This window comes from Homarus americanus, unplaced genomic scaffold (assembly GCF_018991925.1).
Source record: "Homarus americanus isolate GMGI-L3 unplaced genomic scaffold, GMGI_Hamer_2.0 scaffold40788, whole genome shotgun sequence".
Taxonomy (NCBI): domain Eukaryota; kingdom Metazoa; phylum Arthropoda; class Malacostraca; order Decapoda; family Nephropidae; genus Homarus; species Homarus americanus.
Genome location: NW_024711014.1, coordinates 49,790 through 62,891, shown reverse-complemented (window position 1 = coordinate 62,891; position 13,102 = coordinate 49,790).

The following is a 13,102-nucleotide window of genomic DNA, read 5'->3' as shown; positions in this document are numbered from 1 at the left end:
GTGAGGGTGAGTCTTATAACTGACTCCTAGTGAAGGTGGGGAAAGTTTAGGTGGGTGAGTCTTATAACTGACTCAGTGATGGTGGGGAAAGTAGTGGGGTGAGTCTTAACGACCCTAGTGATGGCGGGTTAGTGTGGGTGAGTCTTATAACTGACCCTAGTGATGGTGGAAAGTTTAGGTGTGGGTGAGTCTTATAACTGACCTCAGTGATGGTGGGAAAGTTAAGGTGTGGGTGAGTCTTATAACTGACTCCTAGTGATGGTGGGGAAAGTTTAGGTGTGGGTGAGTCTATAACTGACTCAGTGATGGCGGGAAAGTTTAGGTGTGGGTGAGTCTTATAACTGACCCTAGTGATGGTGGGGGAAAGTTTAGGTGTGGGTGAGTCTTATAACTGACTCCTAGTGATGGCGGGGAAAGTTTAGGTGTGGGTGAGTCTTATAACTGACCCTAGTGATGGCGGGGGAAAGTTTAGGTGTGGGTGAGTCTTATAACTGACTCCTAGTGATGGTGGGAAAGTTTAGGTGTGGGTGAGTCTTATAACTGACCCTAGTGATGGTGGGAAATTTAGGTGTGAGTGAGTCTTATAACTGACTCCCAGTGAAGGTGGGGGAAAGTTAAGGTGTGAGTGAGTTTAACTGACTCCTAGTGATGGTGGGGGTTAAGGTGTGGGTGAGTCTTATAACTGACTCCTAGTGATGGTGGGGAAAGTTAAGGTGGGTGAGTCTTAACTGCTGTGATGGGGAAAGTGTGGTGAGTCTTATAACTGACTCCTAGTGGAGGTGGGGAAAGTTAAGGTGTGAGGAGTCTTATACTGACCCTAGTGATGGTGGGGAAAGTTAAGGGTGTGAGTGAGTCTTATAACTGACCCTAGTGATGGCGGGGAAAGTTTAGGTGTGAGTGAGTCTTATAACTGACTCCTAGTGATGTTGGGGAAAGTTAAGGTGTGAGTGAGTCTTATAACTGACTCCTAAGTGATGGTGGGGGAAAGTTTAGGTGTGGGTGAGTCTTATAACTGACCCTAGTGATGGGAAAGTTTAGGTGTGGGTGAGTCTTATAATTGACCCTAGTGATTGCGGAAAGTTTAGGTGTGAGTGAGTCTTATAACTGACTCCTAGTGATGGTGGGGAAAGTTAAGGTGTGAGTGAGTCTTATAACTGACTCCTAGTGATGGTGGGGAAAGTTAGGTGTGGGTGAGTCTTATAACTGACTCCTAGTGATGGCGGGAAAGTTTAGGTGTGGGTGAGTCTTATAACTGACTCCTAGTGATGGTGGGGAAAAGTTAAGTGTGAGTGAGTCTTATAACTGACTCCCAGTGATGGTGGGGGAAATAGGTGTGGGTGAGTCTTATAACTGACTCCTAGTGATGGTGAAAGTTTAGGTGGGTGAGTCTTATAACTGACTCTTAGTGATGGTGGGGAAAGTTAAGGTGTGATTGAGTCTTATAACTGACTCTAGTGAAGGTGGGGAAAGTTTAGGTGTGAGTGAGTCTTATAACTGACTCCTAGTGATGGGGAAAGAAGGTGGGTGAGTCTTATAACTGACCTGGTGATGGTGGGGAAAGTTAGTGTGAGTGAGTTATAACTGACCTGTGATGGCGGGGAAAGTTAGGTGTGGGTGAGTCTTATAACTGACTCCTAGTGATGGTGGGGAAAGTAAGGTGTGTGGGTGAGTCTTATAACTGACCCTAGTGATGGCGGGGAAAGTTTAGGTGTGATGAGTCTTATAACTGATTCCTAGTGATGGCAGGGAAAGTTTAGGTGTGGGTGAGTCTTATAACTGACTCAGTGATGGCGGGAAAGTTTAGGTGTGGGTGAGTCTTATAACTGACCCTAGTGTTGGTGGGGAAAGTTAAGTGTGAGTGAGTCTTATAACTGACTCCTAGTGATGGCGGGGAAAGTAAGGTGTGGGTGAGTCTTATAACTGATTCCTAGTGATGGTGGGGAAAGTTTAGTGTGGGAGTCTTATAACTGACCCTAGTGATGGTGGGGAAAGTTTAGGTGTGTGAGTCTTATAACTGACTCCTAGTGATGGTGGGGAAAGTTTAGGTGTGAGTGAGTCTTATAACTGACCCTAGTGATGGTGGGGAAAGTTAAGTGTGAGTGAGTAACTGACTCCTAGTGAAGGGGAAAGTTTAGGTGTGAGTGAGTCTTATAACTGACTCCTAGTGTTGGTGGGGAAAGTTTAGGTGTGGGTGAGTCTTATAACTGACTCTAGTGATGGTGGGGAAAGTTTAGGTGTGAGCGAGTCTATAACTGACTCCTAGCAATGGTGGAGAAATTTTAGGTGGGTGAGTCTATAACTGACTCCTAGTGATGGTGGGGAAAGTTTAGGTGTGGGTGAGTCTTATAACTGACTTTGGTGATGGTGGGGAAAGTTTAGTGGGTGAGTCTTATAACTGACCCAGTGATGGTGGGGAAAGTTAGGTGTGGGTGAGTCTTATAACTGACTCTAGTGAAGGTGGAAAGTTAGGTGTGGGTGAGTCTTATAACTGAATCCTAGTGAAGGTGGGGAAAGTTTAGGTGTGGGTGAGTCTTATAACTGACTCCTAGTGATGGTGGGGAAAGTATGTGGGTGAGTCTATAACTGAATCCTAGTGAAGGTGGGGAAAGTTTAGTGGGGTGAGTCTTATAACTGACCCTAGTGAAGGTGGGGAAAGTTAGGTGTGGGGTGAGTCTTATAACTGACCTAGTGATGGTGGGGAAAGTTAAGGTGTGAGTGAGTCTTATAACTGACTCCTAGTGATGGCGGGGAAAGTTAAGGTGTGGGTGAGTCTTATAACTGACTCCTAGTGATGGTGGGGAAAGTTAAGGTGTGGGTGAGTCTTATAACTGACCCTAGTGAAGGTGGGGAAAGTTTAGGTGTGGGTGAGTCTTATAACTGAATCCTAGTGAAGGTGGGGAAAGTTTAGGTGTGAGTGGTCTTATAACTGACCTCTAGTGAAGGTGGGGAAAGTTTAGTGTGGGTGAGTCTTATAACTGACTCCTAGTGATGTGGGGTTATGTGAGTGAGTCTTATAACTGACTCCTAGTGATGGCGGAAAGTTAAGGTGTGGGTGAGTCTTATAACTGACTCCTAGTGATGGTGGGGGGAGTTAAGGTGTGGGTGAGTCTTATAACTGACTCAGTGATGGCGGGAAACTTAGGTGTGGGTGAGTCTTATAACCACTCCTAGTGATGGTGGGGAAAGTTTAGGTGTGGGTGAGTCTTATAACTGACCCTAGTGATGGTGGGGAAACTTTAGGTGTGGGTGAGTCTTATAACTGACTCCTAGTGATGGTGGGGAAAGTTAAGGTGTGGGTGAGTCTTATAACTGACTCTAGTGATGGTGGGGAAAGTTAAGGTGTGAGTGAGTCTTATAACTGACCTAGTGAAGGTGGGGAAAGTTTAGGTGTGGGTAAGTCTTATAACTGACTCCTAGTGATGGTGGGGAAAGTTAAGGTGTGGGTGAGTCTTATAACTGACTCCTAGTGATGGTGGGGAAAGTTAAGGTGTGAGTGAGTCTTATAACTGACTCCTAGTGGAAGGTGGGAAGTTTAGGTGTGGGTGAGTCTTATAACTGACTCAGTGATGGCGAAAGTTAGGTGTGGGTGAGTCTATAACTGACCCTAGTGATGGCGAAAGTTTAGGTGTGGGTGAGTCTTATAACTGACTCCTAGTGATGGTGGGGAAAGTTTAGGTGGTGAGTCTTATAACTGACTCCTAGTGATGGCAGGGAAAGTTTAGGGGGGTGAGTCTTATAACTGACTCCTAGTGATGGCGGGGAAAGTTTAGGTGTGGGTGAGTCTTATAACTGACTCCTAGTGATGGCAGGGAAAGTTTAGGTGTGGGTGAGTCTTATAACTGACTCCTAGTGATGGAGGGGAAAGTTTAGGTGTGGGTGAGTCTTATAACTGACCCTAGTGATGGCGGGGGAAAGTTTAGGTGTGGGTGAGTCTTATAACTGACAAATTGGCGGGGAAAGTTTAGGTGTGGGTGAGTCTTATAAATGACCCTAGTGATGGCAGGGAAAGTTAAGGTGGGTGAGTCTTATAACTGACTCCTAGTGATGGCAGGGAAAGTTAGGTGTGGGTGAGTCTTATAACTGACTCCTAGTGATGGCGGGGAAAGTTAAGGTGTGGGTGAGTCTTATAACTGACTCCTAGTGAAGGTGGGGAAAGTTTAGGTGTGGGTGAGTCTAATAACTGACTCTTAGTGATGGTGGGGAAAGTTTAGGTGTGGGTGAGTCTTATAACTGACTCCTAGTGATGGCGGGGAAAGTTTAGGTGTGGGGTGAGTCTTATAACTGACCCTAGTGATGCAGGGGAAAGTTTAGGTGCGGGGTGAGTCTTATAACCGACTCCTAGTGATGGTGGGGAAAGTTTAGGTGTGGGTGAGTCTTATAACTGACTCCTCATTGATGGTGGGGAAAAGCTTAGGTGTGGGTGAGTCTTAAAACTGACTCCTAGTGATGGCGGGGAAAGTTTAGGTGTGGGTGAGTCTTATAACTGACTCCTAGTGATGGTGGGGAAAGTTTAGGTGTGGGTGAGTCTTATAACTGACTCCTATTGATGGCGGGGAAAGTTTAGGTGTGGGTGAGTCTTATAACTGACTCCTAGTGATGGCGGGGAAAGTTTTAACAAGTTTAACTCCACTTAATCAAAACTTTTCCATCCGCTCCCTTGGCCTGACAAACTAATTTATTTTATTATACTTCCTTATAAATCACAGCTTTTATTAACTCTTTATTACTCTTACTTATAAATCACAGCTTTTATTAACACTTTTTGAGGTGAAATATTTAATTGTATCCTACGTCTATAACTAATGACGTACACAGTTTAGGTCTGTCCTACGTCTATAACTAATGACGTACACAGTTTAGGTCTGCCCTACGTCTATAACTAATGACGTACACAGTTTAGGTCTGTCCTACGTCTATAACTAATGACGTACACAGTTTAGATCTGCCCTACGTCCATAACTAATGACGTACACAGTTTAGGTCTGTCCTACGTCTATAACTAATGACGTACACAGTTTAGGTCTGCCCTACGTCCATAACTAATGACGTACACAGTTTAGGTCTGTCCTACGTCTATAATTAATGACGTACACAGTTTAGGTCTGCCCTACGTCTATAACTAATGACGTACACAGTTTAGGTCTGTCCTACGTCTATAACTAATGACGTACACAGTTTAGGTCTGTCCTACGTCTATAACTAATGACGTACACAGTTTAGGTCTGCCCTACGTCCATAATAATGACGTACACAGTTTAGGTTCTGTCCTGCGTCTATAACTAATGACGTACACAGTTTAGGTCTGCCTACGTCTATAACTAATGACGTACACAGTTTAGGTCTGCCCTACGTCTGTAACTAATGACGTACACAGTTTAGGTCTGTCCTAGTCTATAACTAATGACGTACAGTTTAGGTCTGTCCTACGTCTATAACTAATGACGTACACAGTTTAGGTCTGTCTACGTCTATAACTAATGACGTACACAGTTTAGGTCTGCCCGACGTCTATAACTAATGACGTACACAGTTTAGGTCTGTCCTACGTCTATAACTAATGACGTACACAGTTTAGGTCTGCCCTACGTCTATAACTAAAGACGTACACAGTTTAGGTCTGCCCTACGTCTATAACTAATGACGTACACAGTATAGGTCTGCCCTACGTCTATAACTAATGACGTACACAGTTTAGGTCTGTCCTACGTCTATAACTAATGACGTACACAGTTTAGGTCTGTCCTACGTCTATATCTAATGACGTACACAGTTTAGGTCTGCCCTACGTCTATAACTAATGACGTACACAGTTTAGGTCTGTCCTACGTCTATAACTAATGACGTACACAGTTTAGGTCTGCCCTACGTCTATAACTAATGACGTACACAGTATAGGTTTGCCCTACGTCTATAACTAATGACGTACACAGTATAGGTCTGCCTTACGTCTATAACTAATGACGTATACAGTTTAGGTCTCCCCCACAAATAGCGCTAGAGATGAGGCGAGAAAAAGAAGTTGGGTAATACTAATCCACATTAATTAGTTGACCAAGTCTCTCTCTCTCTCTCTCTCTCTCTCTCTCTCTCTCCATTGGTCTTAAAACTATCGGTAAAAAGTGAGGCAAGTTTGAAGTGGTGGCCTGAAGTGATGACAGATGGCGCCTTCATTACCTGTGTGTGTCAAGGACGGTGTCATTACCTGTGTGTGTTAAGGACGGTGTCATTACCTGTGTGTGTCAAGGACGGTGTCATTACCTGTGTGTGTCAAGGACGGTGTCATTACCTGTGTGTGTCAAGGACGGTGTCATTACCTGTGTGTGTCAAGGACGGTGTCATTACCTGTGTGTGTTAAGGACGGTGTCATTACCTGTGTGTGTCAAGGACGGTGTCATTACCTGTGTGTGTCAAGGACGGTGTCGTTACCTGTGTGTGTCAAGGACGGTGTCATTACCTGTGTGTGTCAAGGACGGTGTCATTACCTGTGTGTGTCAAGGACGGTGTCATTACCTGTGTGTGTTAAGGACGGTGTCATTACCTGTGTGTGTCAAGGACGGTGTCATTACCTGTGTGTGTTAAGGACGGTGTCATTACCTGTGTGTGTCAAGGACGGTGTCATTACCTGGCTGTTATGCAGTAATAATAATAACAATAATAATAACAATAATAATAATAATAATAATAATAATAATAATAACAATAATAATAATAATAATAACAATAATAATAACAATAATAATAATAATAATAATAATAATAATAATAATAATAATAATAATAATAATAATAATAATAATAAAACAACATGTTTTACTTCTTTTAAATATTTTTCCTTTAATTAAATGGATCAAGATTAATTTTTCCTGACAAAGTGTTTTATGTAAAAGTTGTGAGAGAAACTAGTAAAACTTTCCCATTATATTTATTTATTTATTTATTAAGTTAATGTGAGTTTGGTGTTAGTTAAATATTCATATAAATTTATTATATATTTGTAATAATTAGATGCTAATTTTCCTCCTTAATTAGTTAGTATAAATAGATTGACAATCCGTAAAAAATAATTGTGAACTCTTGTTTTGTTTTATAATTGTTGATTAATTAGAAATTATATATGGTTAGTTATATATAAGAATTAATTATATAGCCGTATAAATTAGTTAGTTTGAGAATTAATTGGATATTCTAATAAATGAAATACATGTTATATATTAAATAGATATTCTAATTAATTAATTTGATATTTTACACACACACACCTACGCGCGCGCACACACACACACACACACACACACACACACACACACACACACACACACACACACACACACACACATACACACACACACACACGGGGCAGAATACACCAATCACAGGCCAGGTAACTCAATCATCAACTCATCAACCTCAGTAAAGTTGATTTCCTGTGACGTGTGTGTGTGTGTGTGTGTGTGTGTGTGTGTGTGTGTGTGTGTGACAGACCTCTGCGGTATACAGTCTAAGATCGCCAGGGTAGGCAGAACACTGGCGAAAATTGGTCTGGTCTGGAGAAGTAATGAAGCATCTTAACTATTTGTCTTGAACCAAAGATGAAACAAAATGGCGTCACAACTGCACTGAGACTCTACCTTAACACTATTTACTTTACTTAGGACTTATGTCAGGGTGGCCGAATGTGGCCAGAAGGTGGACGCAGGTGGTCTAAAGATGAACACATATGGACAGGTGGTGGACCCAGGTGGCCAGGAGGTGGACACATGTGACCCGCAGGTGGACACATGTGGCCAGGAGGTGGACACATGTGACCCGCAGGTGGACACATGTGACCCGCAGGTGGAAACATGTGGCCAGGTGGTGGACACAGGTGGCCAGGAGGTGGACACATGTGACCCACAGGTGGACACATGTGGCCAGGTGGTGGACACAGATGGCCAGGAGGTGGACAAATGTGGCCCATAGGTGGAAACATGTGGTCAGGTGGTGGACACAGGTGGCCAGGAGGTGGACACATGTGACCCGCAGGTGGACACATGTGGCCAGGTGATGGACACAGGTGGCCAGGAGGTGGACACATGTGACCCGCAGGTGGACACATGTGGCCAGGTGGTGGACACAGATGGCCAGGAGGTATACAATGTGGCCCGGTTGGGGGTCAGGAGGGAGACACTTATGGCCAGGAGGTGGACAAATGTGGCCCATAGGTGGAAACATGTGGCCAGGTGGTGAACACAGATGGCCAGGAGGTATACAGTGTGGCCTGGGTCGAGGGTCAGGAAGGAGACACTTATGGCCCGTAGGTGGACAAATGTGGCCCGTAGGTGGACACATGTGGCCCTGGGCGAGCAAGAGTCAGTCATCCGCACCGACAAGTTTTGACCTAAAATAATAAAATTGGTCCAGGTCTTATCCTTCACCTGCCAAGATTCTCTCTCTCCTGCACCATCGTACACTAGTTACTGAGAGCTTAATGGTCACAGTCTCCATTATACATCAACTTACACGTGATAATGGTTGATGCTGCGCCTTCATTGTTGGTGTAAAATGTCCTCCCATCTCCCCCCTGCCCCCCCATCTCCTGCTCTACCACCCTCCGACTTATTAATAACGTTAACATGTTTTACTCTCCTCAGGTTTTGGGTTTTAGCATTTTTTCATTTTAATATTATCAAACTAATATTTCGGGGTCCTCTTAAGGTGGGGGTGTGGCCCCCTTATGAGTACAGGACCACCTGAACACAGACCACCTGCAGGCCACAGACCACCTGGAGCCCACTGACCATCTTAGGCCACAGAAAACCAGGAGACCACAGATGACCTGAGGCCACAGACCACCAGGGCCACTGACCATCTGGAGGCCACAGACCTCCAGGAAACCACTGACCATCTGAGGTCACAGATCACCAGGAGACCACAGATGACCTGGAGGCCACAGATCACCTGGATGCCACAGATGACCTGGAGGCCACTGACCACCTGGAGACCACAGACCACCTGGAGGCCACTGACCACCTGGAGACCACAGACCACCTGGAGACCACGGATGACCTGGAGGCCACAGATGACCTGGAGCCACAGATGACCTGAGGCCACTGACCACCTGGACACCACAGACCAACTGGAACCACTGACCATCTTGAGGCCACAGATTACCTGGAGGCCACTGACCACCTGAAGACCACTGACCACGCGGAGGCCACAAACCACCAGGAAGCCACTGACCACCTGGAGGCCACAGACCACCAGGAACCACTGACCACTTGAGGCCACAGACCACCAGGAGGCCACAGACCACCAGGAGCCCACTGACCATCTGGAGGCCACAGACCACCAGGAAACCACTGACCATCTGGAGGTCACATCACCAGGAGACCACAGATGACCGAGGCAACAGATGACCTGGATGCCACAGATGACCTGGAGGCACTGACCACCTGGAGACCACAGACCACCAGGAACCACTGACCATCTGGAGGTCACAGATCAGGAGACCACGGATGACCTGGAGGCCACAGATGACCTGGAGGCCTGACCACCTGGACACCACAGACCACCAGAAACCACTGACCACTTGGTGCGCAGACCACCTGGAAGCCACTGACCACCTGGAGGCCACAGATCACCAGAAACCGCAGATGACCTGGAGACCACAGACCACCTGGAGGCCACTGACCACCTGGAGACCACAGACCAACTGGAACCACTGATCATCTTGAGCCCACAGATGACCTGGAGGCCACTGACCACCTGAAGACCACTGACCACCTGGAGGCCACAGATGACCTGGAGGCCACTGACCACCTGGAGGCCACTGACCACCTGGAGACTACAGACCAACTGGAACCACTGACCATCTTCAGCCCACAGATGACCTGGGAGGCCACTGACCACCTGAAGACCATCACTGGAGGCCACAGACCACCTGGAGGCCACAGACCAACTGGAACCACTGACCACCTGAGGCCACAGACCACCTGGAGGCCAAAGACCACCTGGAGGCCAGAACACCTTGAGGCCAAAGACCACCTGGAGGCCAAAGACCACCTGGAGGCCACAGCTGGTAAGACCTCTTACATACTGCCTACTGCCTAAGCAACTTTATATGATCACTTCTCTAAAAGTTTCCTGTATCAAGATGACTGGTAGGGGGGCGGGAGGGAGGCAGGGGCAAATGGGGCTTGGGAGGAAGTGAGACAGGGGGAATGGAGGGAGAGGGAGGAAGGGAGGCAGGGGGGGTGGAGATAATGGAGTGGAATGGGGAGGTGGAGGTAGGGGAAAGGAAGTGAGTCGAAAGATTCCAAAGTGGGAAGTGGAATCATCTCAGTCCAGTGGGGAAGTGAAGGTAAGGAGAGTGATAGACTCTGAGCAACACACCGGCGGGGGAAATAAGAGTTGAGTGAAAAGACCCAGCGGGAGAAGCAGAGTCACAGGGTACCAGCGGAGAAGCAGAGCCAGGGTACCAGCGGGAGAAGCAGAGTCACAGGCACCAGCGGGGGAAATGGAGTCACGGGAACCCGACAGGGGAAAATGAAGCCACGGGAACCCGCCGGGAAATGGAGGCTCGGAAACCCGACAGGGGAAATGAAGCCACGGGAACTCGACGGGAACTGGTGCCACAGGAACCCGACAGGAATAATGAAGTCACGGGAACCCAACAGGTGGAAATGGAGCCACGGGAACCGGACAGGGGAAATGGAGGCACAGGAACCCGACAGGGGAAATGGTGCCTTGGGAACCCGGCAGGGGAATGGGAGCCACGGGAACCCGACAGGGGATATGGTGCTATAATACAGTTGGGAATCTAAATTATTAAATTAAATAAGGTTAAGTTACAGAAGTTAAGATAAGTTTAAAAAAATTTTTTTTGCCATAATTTTACTGTTTCTTATCCGGTTAATCTGTTGTCCAAGATGGCGGGTAAAGTTATTGGTGGCTGTACAATACCTATTATACACTCACCTGGCCAAACACACACACTACGTGTCTGCTGTTCAACACCTCAGCTCACATGATCTACGTGTGTAAACATTAATCTGTATGTTCACTGTATGTTCCTTTACCTTTCTCTAATGTGTTGTGTCAATGTATGTAATACGTTATCTATGTCCAATGTATATTTTCAGCCTCCGGGCTGCAGAACTTTTTCAGAACTTTTTCAATAAACCGTTAATTATTATTATTATTACACACACACACACACACGACTCACCAGGAATATATATTTTCATTTTTATGTTGTGTGTGGACCTACTACCTGTGTTGTGTGTGGACCTACTACCTGTGTTGTGTGTGGACCTACTACCTGTGTGTGTGGGATACACCTGTGTTGTGTGTGGACCTACACTGTGTGGACCTACTGTGTTGTGTGTGGACCTACTACCTGTGTTGTGTGTGGACCTACTACCTGTGTTGTGTGTGGACCACTACCTGTGTTGTGTGTGGACCTACTACTGTTGTGTGTTGTGTGTGGACCTACTACCCGTTGTGTGTGGATCTACTACCTGTGTTGGGTGGACCTACTACCTGGTTGTGTGTGGACACACCTGTGTTGTGTGGATCTACTACTGTGTTGTGTGTGGGACCTACTTGTGGGCCTGTGTTGTGTGTGACCACTGTGTTGTGTGGGACACTACCGTTGTGTGACCTACTACCTGTGTTGTGTGTGGATCTACTACCTGTGTTGTGTGTGGACCTACCACCTGTGTTGTGTGTGGACCTACTACCTGTGTTGTGTGTGGACCTACTACCTGTGTTGTGTGGACCACTACCTGTGTTGTGTGTGGATCTACTACCTGTGTTGTGGTGGACCTACTCTGTGTTGGGGACCTACTAACTGTGTTGTGTGTGGATCTACTACCTGTGATGTGTGGACCTACCACCTGTGTTGTGTGTGGATTCACTCTGTGTTGTGTGTGGACCTACACTGTGTTGTGTGTGTTGTGTGATCTCTATGTGGTGGGTGGACCTACTACCTGTGTTGTGTGTGACCTACACCTGTGTTGTGGGGACTGTGTGTGTGTGACTCACTACTGTGTTGTGTGTGGACCACCTGTGTTGTGTGTGTGACCTACTACCTGTGTTGTGTGTGGATCCATCACCTGTGTTGTGTGTGGACCCACACCTGTGTTGTGTGTGTACCTACTACCTGTGTTGTGTGTGGATCTACTACCTGTGTTGTGTGTGGACCTACTACCTGTGTTGTGTGTGAGGATCTACTACCTGTGTTGTGTGTGGACCTACTACCTGGTTGTGTGGATCACTACCTGTGTTGTGTGTGGATCTACTACCTGTGTTTGTGTGTGTGGACCTACCACCTGTGTTGTGTGTGTACCTACTACCTGTGTTGTGTGTGTGGATCTACCACTGTGTTGTGTGTGGACCACTACCAGACCTACTACCTGTGTTGTGTGTGACCTACTACCTGTGTTGTGTGTGTACCTACTACCTGTGTTGTGTGTGTGGACCTACTACCTGTGTTGTGTGTGGATCTACTACCTGTGTTGTGTGGACCCACTACCTGTGTTGTGTGTGGATCTACTACCTGTGTTGTGTGTGGACCTACCACCTGTTGTGTGTACCTACTACCTGTGTTGTGTGTGGATCTACTACTGGTGTGTGGACCAACCTGTGTTGTGTGGTGTGTGTGTGTGCCTACTACCTGTGTTGTGTGTGGTACTACCTGTGTTGTGTGTGTGGATCTACTACCTGTGTTGTGTGTGTGATCCTACTACCTGTGTTGTGTGTGGATCTACCACCTGTGTTGTGTGTGGACCCACTACCTGTGTTGTGTGTGTGGACCACTACACCTGTGTTGTGTGTGTGTACCTACTACCTGTGTTGTGTGTGATTCACTACCTGTGTTGTGTGTGTGTGATCTACTACCTGTGTTGTGTGTGTGGACCTACTACCTGTGTTGTGTGTGTGTTGACCTACTACCTGTGTTGTGTGTGGACCTACTACCTGTGTTGTGTGTGTGGATCTACTACCTGTGTTGTGTGTGTGATCTACTACCTGTGTTGTGTGTGTGACTCTACCACCTGTGTTGTGTGTGATCCACTACCTGTGTTGTGTGTGTGATCTACTACCTGTGTTGTGGTGTGTATCT